This window comes from Callorhinus ursinus, unplaced genomic scaffold, assembly GCF_003265705.2.
Source record: "Callorhinus ursinus isolate GAN/ISIS: 27379988/994484 unplaced genomic scaffold, GSC_fseal_2.0 scaffold1, whole genome shotgun sequence".
Taxonomy (NCBI): Eukaryota; Metazoa; Chordata; class Mammalia; order Carnivora; family Otariidae; genus Callorhinus; species Callorhinus ursinus.
This window is the reverse complement of record NW_027397063.1, coordinates 144,181,104-144,200,966: the sequence shown is the minus strand read 5'-3', so window position 1 is coordinate 144,200,966 and position 19,863 is coordinate 144,181,104.

The window sequence follows — 19,863 nt, the reverse complement described above, 5'->3', positions numbered from 1 at the left end:
TGCAATCCCTATCAAAATACCATCCACCTTTTTCAAAGAAATGGAACAAATAATCCTAAAATTTGTATGGAACCTAAGAGACCCCGAATAGGCAGAGGAATATGAAAAAGAAAAGCAAACCTGGTGGCATCACAATTCTGGACTTCCAGGTCTATTACAAAGCTGTCATCATCAAGATAGTATGGTACTAGCACAAAAACAGACACATAGATCAGTGGAACAGAATAGAGAGCCCAGAAATGGACCCTCAACTCTATGGTGAACTTATCTTTGACAAAGCAGGAAAGAATGTCCAATGGCTAAAAGACAGTCTCTTCAACAAATGGTGTTGGGAAAATTGGACAGCCACATGCAGAAGAATGAAACTGGACCATTTCCTTACACCACACACAAAAATAGACTCCAAATGGTTGAAAGACATAAACGTGAGACAGGAGTCCATCAAAATCGTAAAGGAGAACACAGGCAGCAACCTTTCGACCTCAGCTGCAGCAGCTTCTTCCTAGAAACATTGCCAAAGGCAAGGGAAGCAAAGGCAAAAATGAACTCTTGGGATTTCATCAAGATAAAAAGCTTTTGCACAGCAAAAGAAACAGTCCACAAAACCAGAAGACAACCAACATAATGGGAGAAAATATTTGCAAATGACATATCAGATAAAGGGCTAGTATCCAAAATCTATAAAGAACTTGTGAAACTCAGCACCCAAAGAACAAATAATCCAATCAAGAAATGGGCAGAAGACATGAACAGACATTTTTCCAAAGAAGACATCCAAATGGCCAACAGACACATGAAAAAGTGCTCAACATCGCTCGGCATCAGGGAAATCCAAATCAAAACCTCAATGAGATACCACCTCACACCAGTCAGAATGGGTAAAATTAACAAGTCGGGAAAAGACAGATGTTGGCGGGGATGCAGAGAAAGGGGAACCCTCCTACACTGTTGGTGGCAAGGAAAGCTGGTGTAACCCCTCTGGAATACAGTATGGAGGTTCCTCAAACAGTTGAAAATAGATCTACCATATGATCCAGCAATTGCACTACTGGGTATTTACCCCAAAGATACAAATGTAGGGGCCCGAAGGGGTACATGTACCCCAAATTTTATAGCAGCAATGTCCGCAATAGCCAAAATGTGGAAAGAGCCAAGATGTCCATCGACAGATGAATGGATAAAGAAGCTGTGGTATATATACTCAATGGAATGTTATGCAGCCATCAAAAGGAATGAGATCTTGCCATTTGCAAGGACGTGGATTGTACTGGAGAGTGTTATGCTGAGTGAATTAAGTCAATCAGAGAAAGACATGTATCATATGACCTCACTGATATGAGGAATTCTTAATCTCAGGAAACAAACTGAGGGTTGCTGGAGTGGTGGCGGGTGGGAGGGATGGGGTGGCTGGGTGCTAGACATTGGGGAGGTTATGTGCTATGGTGAGTGCTGTAAATTGTGCAAGACTGTTGAATCACAGATCTGTACTTCTGAAACAAATAATGCAATGTATGTTAAGAATAAAAAAGAAGGAGAAGATAGCAGGAGGGGAAGAATGAAGGGGAGTAAATCAGAGGGGCAGATGAACCATGAGAGACGAAGGACTCTGAAAAACAAACTGAGGTTTCTAGAGGATAGGGCAGTGGGTGGATGGGTTAGCCTGGTGATGGGTATTAAAGAGGGCATATTCTGCGTGGAGCCCTGGGTGTTATGCACAAACAATGAATCATGGAACACTACCTCAAAAACTAATGAAGTAATATATGGTGATTAACATAACAATAAAAAAATTTAAAAAAAAAAGAAGTCTTCTCTTCCTTACTGCACTGCACTATTGTGTCCCTGCACCAGCAGTAGGGTCTGACAGAGAGAGGCTACACAATAAATTTGTCCTGAATGGATAGATGCCTGAATGAAGACTGGTAAGTTTATTATCTAATTTTTTTATTGAAGATAAAATTTACTAATTATGAAGAATCATGATGCAAGTATCATAAATATTTAAAGAAAAGCTACATAACATAATAAAATTTTTAAAATGTGGGTGTGTAAGAAAATATAGAGTACTAGCAATGTAAATAGAAGAAAATAGGATGAGGGATGCCAGCATGGCAAAGTGGGTTAAGCATCTGACTTGATTTCAGCTCAGTTTGTGATCGCAGGGTCATGAGATCGAGCCCCCTGTGGGGCTCTGGGTTGGGCATGAAGCCTCCTTGCGATTCTCTCTCTCTTCCTCTGCCCCTCCCTCCGTCTCTCTCTCTGTCTCAAAAAAAAAAAAAGAAAGAAGAAAAAATAGGATGTTAAATTTAAACTTACTAATTTCATTACCTTTCATAGTAAGAAATTATTATACTAAAAAGTTGATCAATTAAGAAATCGAGATTTTAGTCTCATTAGAAAATACAAAGACATCTAGAGGGGAGGGCGGTGGGAGGATGGGTTATCCTGATGATGGGTATTAAAGAGGGCACGCTCTGCATGGAGCACTGGGTGTTATATGCAAACAATGAATCATGGAACACTACATCAAAAACTAATGATGTAACGTATGAAGATTAACATAGCATAATAAAAAAAAGAAAATACAAAGGCAAGCAGTAATAAATTAAAATTTAGGCTCTATACATTTCAAGTGACTAAAGAGAAAATAAAAAGGAAAGCAAAAGCCATATAGCAAATGTAACAGATATAACAAAAGATAGATACAAAGGAAATAAGGTTAATTTTAACAATGATCAAAGTAAACTGGAAAATTTGGCAAAGTAAATGGGAAAAATATTCTTAAGGAAAGTTATTCTTGTTTCATAAAAGAGACACATGTAAAAGAAAGTGACACATTATTATTGAAAATAATAAGTATTGGCAAAGACACACAGGCAGATGCAAAGAAATATTAAGCAGGGGTCCTGACATTAACATCACATGAGAGTTTAATTAAAGGCCAAAGGCACTGTATGAGACAAATGTGGTGTGTGCCTTATAATTATTAATACATACAATCTACAGAAATATGTAACAGTTATGAATCTTTTTTATACACCAAACAACTTGGCATCAAAAATATAGATTCAAAACTGGATGAAATTAAAGGATAACTAAAAGTTCAATAATTCTTTCAGTCAATAGTAGATGAAAAAAATTAAAATAAGTGAGCCTATAGAGGCTTTGATTAATAATTCTTTAAATAAAACATGTGCTCTTTTATTCTTAAAATAATTTAAAATGCCTATATGTTAAGCCTCAAAAGAATCACAACAAATTCCAAAATCTGAAAGCATATATTACAATCTTTTTTTATTATGTTATGTTAATCACCATACATTACATCATTAGTTTTTGGTGTAGTGTTCCATGATTCATTGTTTGCATATAACACCCAGTGCTCCACTCAGTACATGCCCTCCTTAATACCCATCACCAGGCTAACCCATCCCCCCACCGCCCTCCCCTCTAGAACCATCAGTTTGTTTCTCAGAGTCCATAGTCTCATGGTTCGTCTCCCCCTCTGAAAAGTAGTACGAAAAAGTACTAACAAATTGAAATAACTCTATAAAACTTAAAAATATCTCTCTCAAAGAATTCTTGAGTTAAACAACAACTGTTTTTATCATTTATTTATTACATCTTTAAAGACTTTATTTATTAGAGCAATTTTAGGTTTACAATAAAAATGAGAAAAAGGTGCAGAGGTTTCTCATTCACCTCCTACCCCACATATGCACAACCTCCCCCATTATCCACATTACTCACTAAAATGCTACACTTTTACCAAGGATGAACCTACACTGACACAACATAATCACACAAAATCCATAGTCTACTTTAGGATTTGCTTTTAGTGTTGTATAGTCTAGAGGTTTGGACAAATATAGAATGATATATATTCATCATTATAATGCTATACAGGGTACTTTCACTGCCTTAAAATTCCTCCATGCTGAGCCTTTTCATCTCTCTACTTTTCATACAATTTATTTTTTTATTTTTTTAAAGCTTTTATTTATTCATTTGAGACCCAGAGATACAGAGAGAGAGAGAGAGAGCATGAGCAGGGGGGAGAGACAGAGGGAGAGGGAGAAGCAGGCTTCCTGCTGAGCCAGGAGCGTGATGTGGGGCTCCATCCCAGGACTCTGGGATCATGACCCGAGCCAAAGGCAGACGTTTAATCATCGGAGCCACCCAGTCCCCCCCATTTATTTTTTAATATAATTGAAATATACCCAAACCCGCAGGATCAAAGTAAAGCCAGTGTAAAAAGGAAATTTTTGCCTCAAACATTCACATAATTGAAGAAGAAAGAATAGAAATGTGTAAAATAGTAAATTTAATTTGTTTAAGTTGAAAAACAAAAAGGAAAAAGAAAAAACCCAGGAGGAAGGAATTTGCAAGTATAAAAACAAACACTCGTTTGTTTATAAGCAAGATAATTATAATATAATAACAAGCAAAGTGATTTAAAAGTGCAGAGAATTCTTTGGAAAACAGAGAAGAAAACACATCACTAGATAAATAAAAAGAAAGATAAAGTTTATAGAATGAGAACTGAGAATTCAGAAATAATTACAGACATGGATTTGGAAGTAGTGAGATGTATTCTCTAAGTCATGCAAATACATTTGAAAGTCAATACAAAATAGATGGTTTCTCAGAAAACATCAGTGACAAAAAAATGACTCAAGAAGAAAAAGGAAATATAACTAGATCAATAATTACAGAATATATTAAGGAAGTTAAAAATAGTGCCAGGCCTAGGTGTTTTCACAGTTGAATCATTAAAACATTCAAAGAGCAGGTATTTTGAGTGTTATCTACACAGGGCATAGAGAAAAAAAAAAAAAAAACCTTGGGAAAAAAAATTCTAGGAAGGCAACAGGAACAAATAACAAAATAAGTGAAATAACAAATGGGAGAGTGTAGACCTGCACTGCCCAATATGGTAGCCACTAGCCCCATGTGGGTTTATTAATTTTAACCTAATTTAATTTAAGATTCAGTTTCTCAGTTGCAGTAGTCACGTGTCATATTGCAACTGTTTAATAGCCACATTTGGCTAGTGGGTACCATGTTGAGTGATGCAAAAATAGAATACTTCAGACTTCACAAGTAGTTGTAGAAGAAAGCCCTAGTGAGTTTCTCATTCCTGAACACGTCACTGAAAAACAAACAAACTGGGACAGTCTAATTGGCTAAACCTCGTCCATCTACCCACCTCTGAAGCCAGAGAACAAGGATACAGGGAGACTCTGTGATTTATAGTTCCTGTAGAATCTCAAGAGAAGACAAACAATCCGTGTCACCACACACTTTCAAATACACCATACTTCCTTGGCACAATAGCTTTCTGAGATGCATAGGTATCACATAGAATGCAAACAGAAACTCACAGAGACACTAGGAAATTGCTCAAGTTCACTCTACTGATAATGCTGATACAGGCTCTTAAACCTAGCTCTTCTGAATATAGGCCCCCTGTAGTCCTCATGGTACATGACCAGGCTCTGGCTTAAAGCAGGTATTTTGGTGCTTATAATTATTGATATAGCATGTGTCCATGTTACTGAAAGGTAATTTGTAATCTGCAAGAGCCTGCAAACTCTAGGTGCTATTAAGAATTCAGCATTCAAAAAAAAGAATCCAGCATGCAGATTTTCAGTAATAATATTGGCAATTGTCATTTGCCAGGTTTGATAAACATTATAACATTTAATATATAGTATACAAAAAGAAAAAGAGACAGAAGTGGGGAGGGAAATCATTTGGTGAAAATAATAATATAAAGGAGATTGGAGAACATAATGTTGATCCAATTTTATATGGAGACAGATTGGAAAATAAAAGAAATACTCTTTGTGAAAATGTCTAGCACACCTACACATAGTAGGTACTCAAAACATGTCTGTGACTATGTACTGCTGGTGAACTTTAGCGAGATGAAATATATTACCCATACTTTACAAATAAGTAATGGCTTGTTTTTCTTGGAAACCAGATATCTTAAGGTAGGGACTAAGAAGAAATTAAGGAACAGATACCATATACATGTAATATTTGTCAAGCTAGTGGCCTCCTTTTTGCTTTAATTATATAGGGTCAGTCTCAGTGGAATATTTGAGCTGACCTAAAACAACACAAACTGAACTCTAAAGTAAAATACCCCCATTGCAATTTGCTGCCACTCATTTCCATAGCAGCACCCATGCCCAAAGCACATACAATGGTAGATCTGATGCTAGCAGAGTGGGGAGATGACCAGAGTACAATGCTCATGTAATGCATGTGTTCTGACTCTGGGTGTTGACATAGCTGCAGAGTGTACCGCCAGGAAGCCCATTTCTGTGGAAGGGGCCAGAAGAGTTTTCCTCTTAAGCATCAGTAGAAGACCCAGGAGCTGAGTTAACCATGAATCTAACTGGAAAATTGGGGTGAGGAAAGGGAGGGAGGTATATTGACTAGTGATGAAGTTCACCATTCTGAAAAATTTGAAATTGCTCTTCCTAGGTCTTGGGCATGGTTCAGGAAGATATTAAGCTGGCAGGATTCTACCAACACATTTGGAGAAGGGAATATCATAGCTAAGAAGAATAGTGAGAAGACTAACAGTTTCAAAATGCATGCTACAGTGGGGTTGAGAAGACAATGGATCAGGGTAAGAGACATCAGCAGTGTGACGAATTGATTTATTCATTCAACCAAAATTGATTATCTAATATATAGCAAAACTCTTTTTTCAGTGAGATGCTATGACAAAGAGATGGAAAAATGTCCAAACACCTAGTGCCTATGTTTCAAGATGTCACAGACTAGAGTAGATAAAGATATGTCAAGAAATAATAAAATTATACTAATAACTTCCATTTGGTAAAATCTATGATGAACAAGAAGAAACAAAGTATAATAGTGATGTTTCTAGGCAACATGATGAGAATTGACCAAAGAAGTAGGTTTCCTATAACAAGATAAGGGATTTGCTTTTGTGTATAAGTTTAAGATTCCAGAATAGTCATGTGTGCTAAAAGTATGAGCAGGGGAAGAGACATAAATAGGATGAACTAAGAGGCAAAATCAACACAAAAAAAAGCTGAAAAGTTTATTTTTATCTCATTTTAACACAGAATATTGCATTTGAAGTACCAGGGAAAGCATATGTTCATACCAGTATCTAGTGGTAAGGAGGAAATATTTATGGCATAAAAAACATATGCAGTTCTAGTAGTGTGGATTGAGCCTAAGAGAAATTACTTATTAACTTTAAAAATTCATTTAAAAGTCATAGGAAGTCAACTATGCCATTTTTGGTAATAAGAAAAGTTAAATGTTACTTAGAAAAAAAAATAGGCACAGGTGGTGAATGCAGCTGCAGTATTTCCACGTTGTGATCAGAGATGATGCATTTCTCTTAAATGGCATCCTTTCCCACAGGTGTAAAAAAAAAGTGGGGATCAGCACACTCACCATGATCCTATAGGACATCAAGAACTTTAAAAAGTGTATAAGTGTATGAAATTAAAAATGCTTTCAATTACTTAATAGCATTTTTAATTTTTTTTAATTTTTAAATTTTTTTAAGTTATGTTCAGTTATCCACTGTATAGTACATCATTAGTTTTTGATATAGTGTTCAATGATTCCTTATTTGTGTATAACACCCCATGCTCATCACAACACGTGCCGTCTTTAATACCCATAACCCTGTGACCGCATACCCCATCCCCCTCGCCTCTGAAACCCTCGGTTTCTTTCCCGGAGTCCATAGTCTTTCATGATTCGTCTCCCTCTCTTGCTTTCTCCCCCTTCAGTTTTCCCTCCCTTTCCCTATGGTCCTCCGTGCTATTGCTTATGTTCCACATATGAGTGAAATCATATGATAATTGTCTTTCTCTACTTGACTTATTTCACTTAGGATAATCACCTCCAGTTCCATCCATGTCGATGCAAATGGTGGGTATTCATCCTTTCTGATGGTTGAATAATATTCCATTGTATATATGTACCACATCTGTTGAAGGACCTCTTGGCTCCTTCCACAGTTTGGCTATTGTGGACATTGCTGCTATGAACATTGGGGCGCATGTGCTCCTTCTTTCCAGTACATCTGTATTTTGGGGGTAAATACCTATTAGTGCAACTGCTGGCTCATAGGGTAGGTCTATTTTTAACATCTTGAGGAAGCTCCATACTGTTTTCCAGAGTGGCTATACCAGCTTGCATTCCCACCAACAGTGTTAGAGGGTTCCCCTTTCTCCACATCCTTGCCAACATTTGTTGTTTCCTGCCTTGTTAATTTTTGCCATTCTAACTGGAGTAAGGTGGTAACTCATTGTAGTTTTGATTTGTATTTCCCTGAGGGCTAGTGATGTTGAGCATTTTTTCATGTGTCTGTTAGCCATTTGTATGTCTTCTTTGGAGAAGTGTCTGTTCATGTCTTCTGCCCATTTCTTGACTGGATTATTCATTTTTTGAGTGTTGAGTTTGAGAAGTTCTTTATAGATCTTGGGTATCAGCCCTTTATCTGTAATGTCATTTACAAATATCTTTTCCCATTTCATGGGTTGCCTCTTAGTTTTGTTGACTGTTTCTTTTGCTGGGCAGAAGCTTTTTATCTTGATGACATCCCAAAAGTTCATTTTGCTTTTGTTTCCCTTGCCTTTGGAGACGTGTCTTGAAAGAAGTTGCTGTGGCCAATGTTGAAGAGGTTACTCTCTATGTTTTCCTCTAGGATTTTGATGGATTCCTGTCTCACGTTGGGTCTTTCATCCATTTTGAGTTTATCTTTGTGTGTGGTTTAAGAGAATGGTCCAGTTTTATTCTTCTTTATGTAGCTGTCCAATTTTCCCAGCACTACTTATTAAAGAAACTCTTTTTCCTTTGGATATTTTTTCCTGATCTGTCAAAGATTAGTTGACCATAGAGTTGAGGGTTCATTTCTGGAGTCTCTATTCTCTTCCATTGGTCTATATGTCTGTTTTCGTAACAGCATTTTTGAAATTGAAATGGCCAAATCAGGCAGTGGAAATTCAAAGACAAGTAAGACACAGTTCAACTCTTCAAAAGTCCAATTGAGAATTAAAACACACACATTAACAATTATGTATGGGAGAACAAAATGCTTCCTTAAAGGCATTTTATTTATCTGTTTGCAAAACACATTTTTCTTTAACCACTTAATCCTGACACTAATGCAGAGAGATAACAATTTAGTAATAATAGATTTATCATCCTTATCTTATGACACAGAGGGGGAAACTGAATCAAAGAGAGGTTTATTGACAAGACAATGGTTAGAATCCTTGCAGGACAAGAATATAGGTTTTCTAACAGTGAATGATTGAGTTTTGCATTCAAGTAGTAATAGGCTTCCAAAAAAAGAAATGGATTTTTCCTTATTATTGCAACGGTGAAGATACCAAACAAGACACCATGTCTATAGAAAACCAAAAAATCAGTCACATCACTTGATGACTCAGTATATTATCTGGAAATATTGTCCCCATGAGGTCATTTATCTACATTATTTGCCTTGTTTACTGAGTTGGTCAGACAGTTAGCATGGCCTCAACATGGATGTATGGCCTAACAATGGCAAAATACTTCAATCAATCACTCCAAATGTCACTTACATGATCTGCCCAGATTGCCTTCCTGCCACTAGCACATATTCCTAAATTGAAAAATATCAGACAGTGGTAAGAAGGACAGCATATTTCAGGCAGATGGTTAATAAATGATAAAGGTTAGGTTTTGTCCAATCTTACCATCACTTCAATGATGGCAGAGAAGAGAGAAGGTAGTGAGACAGTGAATCTTCAGGGGATTTCCACATCCAGATCTCCATCTCCAGACCATAGGATCTTCACATCCCTTTCCAGCTCTTCAACTCCCTAGTTACCTTGGAGAGAATTTCAGATATGTGTTATATTGTTCATCCCTTGTATGACTTTGGATTAAATCTTAAGATTAATGTGAGGTCCTGCTACCAAAATGTATCCTCAGCATTGATGTAAAAAGATAATAAAACTTGATATTTATCAAGTGCCTACTGCATGTTAGGGCCTTGTACCCATTTAAAATATTGTAAGATAGATGGTGATGTGTGTTTTTAATTATAAATTCAAGCATTCGAGGGATCATGAAAGCAGTATAGTTTGACCATACAGTTAATATTTGATTTCCCTCCATAAGGTACACTAAGCTGTCATCCGTCTGAGTAAGCACCTCTATTTTAGTCTTCTGCATTATTTGACAACATTTCCATTACCTCCTATGCCGCATTTCACATTTCTCCCCCCCCCACCCCATTCCATCCATTGCTGCAGTGGACACCTAGATACAGGGGTAAATTGACAATATTTTGTCTCAGTTGTCTGAGAGTATATATTTCTTCCACAGGCATTTGCAAAGATCACAGAAGATCTACTGGAACCCCCTCACACTCATTCATACACAGATATGGAAATGTGAGGGATTTAACACCTCTTGTGGCAACTCTGACCAATAGGGCATGGAAACTAGCAAAAAACTACTCCATTTCTTGAGCAGAAAATTCTGGGGCAAGCTATACATGACCATTTAGAGGAATCCAACAGGACTGAGTCCCAGTTGCCAGAGCAGTGACAAGCTCAACAATGCACCCTGGGATTTGCTTTCTCTCTTTTCCTCTTTTGTAGCTGCCTTTTCCCCATCCCTGTACCCTTGGATTACTTCCTAAAATAAACTACCCACTTGTGTACTTTTTTCTTTGGCTTTGCTTTCTGAGACCCAGACTAGGACAGGACACTCACCAGCCATCATGAGGAAAGACCCTTTCCAATCATAACTTATCATGTAGGGTCACCTCAAGGCTTTCTACTCTCATTTACATGTCTGATTTAAAAGGGATTCATGGTGTCCAGTTAATGGATGGATGTGTGAAACCAGAGAAGTAAATATGGCCAAGTTTCATGTGCTTCAAATTAAAGTAATCTCTAAGATTGAAGAAAAGAGCCTAAAATAATGTCTTCCAAAACTAGTTATAGGCAAAGTGTGAAATATGAAGGGGCATAAGGTTTATCCAGTTCCCACCATGACACTTTAGGATCCCAGTAACATAACACTAGCGCAAAACCAATTAACCTGTATTGTGGACCATAAGAATGATGATTTTAAAAATATTTGGTGCTAACAATTTGGAGACACACTTTAAATAAATGAACTCAAAGACTGTGGTAGTAAAATTTGTAGGAGGTCTCTCTTTAGATATATAAGCTAACATAAGATTAAAGAGTGAAAATAGGAATATAAAGAAACTATGTGTGGTAAGGTGGAGTTCTGGGGATAATAACAAATATGTCCATTTATTTTTGCCTGAGAAAGACAATCTGAGTCTACATGTCTTTGTGTTTGTGCTAATCCCATTGAGACTTGTGACAGTTGGAAATGTGCCTACTAAGCAATAACTTCTTACTGTTGTTTTGAACATCTACCAACTGGAAGACAGTGTGCCAAACAAAAGGGTATATTCAAGATGCCAGACTCAACTTAAAGGGAAAAGATTCACTGGACTTTCAGTCAAAATACTTGATTTGAGTAGCTTAGTAGCTGTGTGTCTTGGACAAGTCACAGACTCCCAAGGTCTTGCTTTGCTGTTGATAAAAGAGGGTGTTAATTCTTGGTTGACCTGTCTTACAGGGTTGATAATGGTATCAAAGGAATATATGTGTGATAGGGAATTTTGATCATACAATATCATATACATTTGAAGTATTATTTCTTATTGGAGCCCTTCCAGATCAGGCACTATGCCTGAGGTTTGCATTTTCTAGGGAACCTGGAGCAGACTACTGGAGAAATGAAGTCTTTTCCATTGAGTCCTCAGAAGATTAAGAAAATAATTCAAAGGCTGAAGGGACTGATCTACAAGGCAAGATTAAAGGAGGACATGTAGTTTATCATTCTGTTAGGCAATGCCTAATGGAGGGTCAGGACTGCAAAGATATATTTCAAAGGGGTAAACATTGAAGATGGGGAAGAATTATTTCTGTTGAGACAAAAAGAAATAAGTAAAATCATTGCAAATGAAATGAAAAGTATCTGGATAGCAGAAAATGGTCAAAGTTCTTTTATTTGGAATCTTTTAAGCTAACATAAAAAAGCATAGATTTTTCCATCTTTGCTCCAGTTTATCATTGAGGTGGTCTCCAATAGTATTGCTCTGCCCCACTGACCCCCTTATTAGGTAGACACTCATCCTGAATCACAATCTTATCTTTTTGAATTCAGATGTTCATGTGAGAAAAGTCATCAAAAAATATGTTGTTTGTTCCAAGGTATCAAATTCTTTTCCACGTGGCTTTTTAAATTTTCTTACCACAAACTTTTCATTTCATATTTTCCTTAGGGAATGCTTCTGTGAGTGTACAAATGGAACTAATTGAAAAGATCAAATTTAATAGAATTTAAACTTACTGAAGGGGGAGATAAGTTTCATCTCAGTCTGGAGAGAAGTGAAAAGACCAAGTAAGGTCCTAAGAACTAAACTACTAGAACAGCTCTGTAAGTGTTGTGAAGGCAGGGGTCTGCTTTTATATTATTTGAAAGAAGATTGAAGCAATTCAATATAAGTTGTGATAATTTTTTTAATCCAGAGGGGCACACAGTATTTTTTTTTTTCTGGCAAAGAAATTTGACCCAAAAATGGGAAGGAAAAAAAATTAAATTCTTCCCACTCTCAAAATAGCAAGACTATGTTTCTCTTCAGATTCAATAAAGAATTGTTTCATTTGAACAAGGCAATAGTTTATATGATAATCTTTAAGGGATAATCCATTGGCAAAACTGTGACATCGGGCAAGTTTTTTACCTGGATTCCCATTTAGGTCTGCTCTCACTGGGTGGGCCCTGCTGATAGTAAATTATGATGAGGTCTTGCTGTACAGCTTAGTGCAGGCTTGTGCATATTTGATTTTCCCAGTAATACTAGGCATGTTGAGTCTTAATTCAGAGGTCCCTCCACTTGCTACCATTGTATTAAAGTTTCGTGTTCTGGTTCTTTTGATCCTGGATCTTCACGCCATCAAATTTAGCCATTCTGTGACTTTTTTCATCTGGGAACTGTCATCTGCTAATCCTGGAGGATGTAGGAATTTTGTTTTTATTTTCACTGTTGCCAATAACCATTTGTGAGTTCTTCCACTAGTAACCCACTTCTTTGACTCTTTTCTGCATGTAATTTAATGACATAATGATTTTTAAACATTCTGTCCAATGACCTTAAACCAGGACTTTTCAACTTCAGCACTATTGACATTTTGGGCTGGATAGTTATTTGTTCTAAGAGGATGACCTGTGCATAATAGGGCATTTAGCAGCATCCCTGAACTCTACCCAGTGGATGCCAGTGGTAAACAGCATCCCTCCAACAGACATCAAGAAAGTATCCAGACATCCAAAATCACCCACAGTCGAGAGCCACCAATCTAACTTCATGTTAAAGAAAGCATTTCCTCTTACAAAATGGTAACACAGGTCTCAGGCAATTATCTTGAGGAAATTCCTCAAGCATAAGATGACCTAAAATATGAATTCCACATTTAGTAGACTTCCATTGCCCCCCTACCATTCCTGCAATATAGCAGAAACATCTTTTCTCTTTCTTCCCTGTTTCATGCTGCTTTTGCATTGCCAGATGTGGCCTGATCAGGGCTCCCCTGACAAGGTGTTCTGAGACAATTTGTTACAGCTGGCGCTGCTACATTCAGTTATAGTCTCCATCTGTGGCCACAAGTAGGTCTGTTTCAATATCAGTCTTTGTGCCATCTGGTTATGTATGCTCCTCTCCTCCCTGAAGTCCTATCTGCACACTCACCTCACCCTACCCTGCCCCACCTGAAAGAGGTTCACAGTTTCCTTTTTGTGGTTTACCCACCCCCACCACGATTGTTGAGGGGAGCCACATCCATGAAGAACTGTTTTTCCACCTGGACTGTGTCTGGGAGCGACCATGCTGCTGTGTTCTCTGTGTGATGTGCTCACATTTCAACACTGTGCTGTCGGGGAAACTGTATGAATAATAATCAGTGCACGTGCAGCCTGATGCTCTGAAATGAATATTTGAAGATCCATGCCTTATATTTACACACTTTTTAGTTTTAATTCCAGGCATGCTATATAATGCCAAAATTAAAAATCATTCATAAGCATTATTTTATGTACTTGCTAATAATAACCCTACATGGATTAGAAATGTGTTGATTTATGTGGAAGACTAGTAACAAAAGCTTTAGTTTTCTTTTTGCCAACAATGCAAAAAGAATCTTTTGGATTCTTTAAATAATTATTTATTCCCTTTTCTAAGACCCTTTAGGAGGATCATTTCATTTGAATTACTAGGGTATAAAACTATGTCATAAATAGAGTATCTGGAAACATTACTTGGATAGATTCATTCATGTGACAGTCAGGCCATGAGGTAAGCCAGGCAAAAGAGATCTCTACCTACCTAGAGATTTAATAGGTTGTGGAAGCTCTGACTAACAGTAATACCTCCACTCCACATGTCCTCATTTCTCTAATACTTCTACCTCCACTGGTAAACATCAATGAGAAGACCTGTTGTAATTAGTAAGTACACTGGTGTCTCTTAGCATGATTATTGCGTTTAATAATTTCAGAGTTGATCGATGGCCTGTTTGCATTATCAAACCTGCTCCAAGCCAAGGCGAACTAGGACTGGACTTTTCTTTCATTTCATTGGGCCATGAAGAAACCAAGAAAGGCATCTTTTCATTTACCAGGCACAAAATGGAATCCTTAGTGTGAACTAGAAGAAGCAGAAGTCTGGATCCAGCCATTGATGTGTGTTCTGAATTCCTCAGCTCTAGGCAAAAAGAACTGCCCCGGAGTAGCGAACAATCTAGTGAGACACACAGACTAAGCACCCAACACATACAGGGGAGAAAGTCAGGAGCATATGTCCACATCCAGGTGCAGTTCTTCCCTGGATGGGATGGTCCATACAGTAAGTGGAAATAGTTATCATGAAGAAGATAGCATCATCTAGGATTCATTTTCAGAGATAACAACTCCATCCTTAAAATTCAGCTAGACTATTTCCCATCTCTGTAAAAAGGCCCTCATAGTATATACAGTCCCTTGGCTGCTCTTAAATAACATTTTGTAAAATATCTTTATTGAGATACAATTCACATGTCATAGAATTCACCCATCTAAAGGTATACAATTCAATTATCTTTGGTATATTACATGATTAATTTACATAAATTATGGTAAAATGCATGTAACAAAATCTGTCATTGTTACCATTTTTAAGTATATAATTCATTGGCATTAATTTCATTTACAGTGTTATGAAACCATGACTCCTGTTTCTAAAACTTTTTCATCATCCCCTCAAGCACTAATCTCTCCATTTCTCCCTCTCTCCAGCTCCTGGGGAAGGGGTCTAATCTACTTTCTGTCTCCTTGAATTTGCCTATTTGAATTATTTCATATAAGAGACATCATATAATATTTGTTCTTTTGTGTCTGGCTTATTACTATATTTTCAAGGTTTATCCATGTTGTAGCTTGTTCTGTTACTTCATTCCTTGTTACTGCTGAATAATATTACATTGTGTGTATACTATACATATTGTCATTTGGGTTGTATCTACCTTTGGGCTATTGTGATTAATACAGCATTGAACCTGGATATAAAGGTACCTGTTGTAGTCCTGCTTTCAGTTCCTTTGGGAATATACCTAGGAACGGAATTTCCAGGTCACAGGGAAATTCTGTGTTTAGCTTTTGGAGGAACTTCCAACTCTTTTCCATAGTAGCTGCACCCTTTTACACTGCCATCAGCAATGCATGAAGTTTCCAATTTCGCTATATCTTTGCTATGACTTGTTATTTTCTTTTTTATTATGATCATCCTAGTATATGTGAAGAGGTATCACATTGTAGGATTTTTTTTTATTTGTTTTTCTCTAACAATTAGCAATGTTGAGGATCTTCTCATAGCTTATTGGTTATTTGTATATCTTCCTTGGAGAAATGTCTATTCAAGTTCCTTTGTCATTTTTTAAACTGGATTGTCTTTTTATTGTTGAGTTGTAGGAGTTCTTGATATATTCTGGATATTAGCCCCTTATCAGATATATGATTTCCAAATATTTTCTCCCATTCTGTAGATTGTCTTTACATGTGCTTAATAATATACTTTGATGCATGAAAGTTTTTAATTTAGATGAAGTCTTTTTTTTTTAAGATTTTATTTATTTATTTGACAGAAAGAGAAACAACAAGAGAGGGAACACAAGCAGGGGGAGTGGGAGAGGGAGAAGCAGGCTTCCTGCTGAGCAGGGAGCCCGATGCGGGGCTCGATCCCGTGAGCCTGGGATCATGACCTGAGCCAAAGGCAGATGCTTAACGACTGAGCCACCCAGGCACCCCTTAGATGAAGTCTTTTATCTATCTTTTTTATTGCATAACTTTTAATAAAGCAAGAATTAGATAGAAGATGTCATTGGGACTTCTATTTTCCATTTTTTTTTTAAGATTTTATTTATTTTTTTGACAGAGAGCGACAGAGTGAGTGAGGGAACACAAGCAGGGGGAGTGGGAGAGAGAGAGAAGCAGGCTTCCCGCTGAGCAGGAAGCCCGATGCAAGGCTCGATCCCAGGAAACTGGGATCATGACCTGAGCCAAAGGCAGATGCTTAATGACTGAGCCACCCAGGTGCCCCATATTTTCCATAGTTTTTGAGCAACATTATTTTGAGGTTATTCTTCCACCTGCTTATCAAAAACTTGAAACTTATGTTATAGTAACACATGGATATGTCAGACTACTTCCCAAGCAGTTAATTCAACATCATTATACTTAACTTTTGTTCACCAAACATTATTTAAGTATACCAAGGGCTTAGCAATACATTAGGCACTGAGGGAAAAAAATAAATACAAAAATTTTAAGGTATTACCCTTACTTTGAAGGAACTCACATACTAGCAGAGAGGATGGATATATAAACAACTTCTTAAAAGTAAAGGGTAAATTCTACCATTGATATTTTATAAAGTACAAAAAGAATAGAGATAACAAAGTAACAAATGAATTCCAATTGTTGGGGGGAAATAAGCAAGTAACATTTAAAAGTGGACTTTATTTTTTTCTCGTTATTTTTTTAATTCCAGTAAGTTAACATAGAGTGTAATATTACTTTCAAGTGTAGAATTCAGTGATTCCATCACTTACATACAACACCCAGTGTTCATCACTACAAGTGCCCTCCTTAACCCATCACCCATTTAATGCGTGCCCCTCCCCACCTCCCCACCAGTAACCCTCAGTTTGTCTCCTATAGTTAAAAGTCTGTTTCCTGGTTTGCTTCATTTTTTTTCCCCATATGTTTTTCTGTTTTATTTCTTATTTTCACATATGAGTGAAATCATATGGTATTTGTCTTTCTCTGACTGACTTATCTTGCTTAACATAATACTCTCTAGCTCCATCCACATCCTTGCAAATGGCAAGATTTCATTCTTTTCGATGACTGAGTAATATTCCATTGTAAATATATATCACATCTTTTTTATCCATTCATCAGTCGGTGGACATTTGGGCTCCTTCCATAACTTGGCTATTGTTGATAATGCTGCTATAAACATCGGACAGCATGTATCCCTTTGAAACAGTATTTTTGTATTTGTTCGATAAATATCTAGTAGTGCAATTGCTGGATTGTAGGGTCGTTCTGTTTTAACTTCTTCAGGAACATCCGTACTGTTTTCCAGAGTGACTGCACCAGTTTGCATACCCACTAACAGTGTAAGAGGGTTTCCCTTTCTCCACATCATTGCCAACACACCTATTGTTTCCTGTGTTGTTAATTTGAGCCATTCTGACTAGTGTGAGGTGATATATCATTGTGGTTTTGATTTTTATTTATCTGATGATGAGTGATGTTGGGCATCGTTTCATATGTCTCTTAGCCATCGGTATGTCTTCTTTGAAGATATGTTTATGTCTTCTGACCATTTTTACATTATTCTTTTTTTTTAATTTTTTATTGTTATGTTAATCACCATACATCATTAGTTTTTGATGTAGTGTTCCATGATTCATTGTTTGTGCATAACACCCAGTGCTCCACGCAGAACGTGCCCTCTTTAATAAAGATCACCAGGCTAACCCATCCCCCCAAACCCGCTCCCCTCTATAAACCTCAGTTTGTTTTTCAGAGTCCATCGTCTCTCATGGTTCGTCTCCCCATCCGACTTACTCCCCTTCATTCTTCCCCTCCTGCTATCTTCTTCTTCTTTTTTTCTTAACATATATTGCATTATTTGTTTCAGAAGTACTGATCTGTGATTCAACAGTCTTGCACAATTCACAGAGCTAACCATAGCACATAACCTCCCCAATGTCTGTCACCCAGCAACCCCATCCCTCCCACCCCCCACCACTCAGCAACCCTCAGTTTGTTTCCCGAGGTTAAAAATTCCTCATATCAGCGAGGTCATATGATACATGTCTTTCTCTGATTGACTTATTTCACTCAGCATAACACCCTCCAGTTCCATCCACGTCGTTGCAAAAGGCAAGATCTCATTCCTTTTGATGGTTGCATAATATTCCATTGTGTATATACCACTTCTTCTTTATCCATTCATCTGTTGATGCACATCTTGGTTCTTTCCACATTTTGGCTATTGTGGACATTGCTGCTGTAAACATTGGGGTGCACGTACCCCTTCGGATCCATACATTTGTATCTTTGGGGTAAATACCCAGTAGTGCAATTGCTGGATCATAGGGTAGCTCTATTTTCAACTTTTTGAGGAATCTCCATACTGTTTTCCAGAGTAGTTGCACCAGGTTGCATTCCCACCAACAGTGTAGGAGGGTTCCCCTTTCTCCACATCCCCGCCAACATCTGTTCTTTCCTGACTTGTTAATTCTAGCCATTCTGACTGGTGTGAGGTGGTATCTCATTGAGGTTTTGATTTGGATTTCCCCGATGCCAAGCGATGTTGAGCACTTTTTCATGTGTCTGTTGGCCATTTGGATGTCTTCTTTGAAAATATGTCTGTTCATGTCTTCTGCCCATTTCTTGATTGGATTATTTGTTCTTTCAGTGTTGAGTTTGATAAGTTCTTTATAGATTTTGGATACTAGCCCTTTATCTGATGTCATTTGCAAATATTTTCTACCATTCTGTCGGTTCTCTTTTGGTTTTGTGGACTGTTTCTTTTGTTGTGCAAAAGCTTTTTATCTTGATGAAATCCCAACAGTTTATTTTTGCCCTTGCTTCCCTTGCCTTTGGTGATGTTTCTAGGAAGAAGTTGCTGTGGCTGAGGTCGAAGAAGTTGCTACCTGTGTTCTCCTTTATGATTTTGATGGACTCCTGTCTCACATTTAGGTCTTTCAACCATTTGGAGTCTATTTTTGTGTGTGGTGTAAGGAAATGGTCCAGTTTCATTCTTCTGCATGTGGCTGTCCAATTTTCCCAATGCCGTTTGTTGAAGAGACTGTCTTTATTTTATTGGACATTCTTTCCTGCTTTGTCAAAGATGAGTTGACCATAGAGTTGAGGGTCCATTTCTGGGCTCTCGATTCTGTTCCATTGATCTATGTGTCTGTTTTTGTGCCAGTACCATACTGTCTTGATGATGACAGCTTTGTAATAGAGCTGGAATTCTGGAATTGTGATGCTGCCAGCTTTGCTTTTCTTTTTCAATATTCCTCTGGCTATTCGGGGTCTCTTCTGGTTCCATACAAATTTTGGGATTATTTGTTCCATTTCTTTGAAAAAAGTGGATGGTATTTTGATGGGGATTGCATTGAATGTGTAGATTGCTCTAGGTAGCATTGACATCTTCACAAT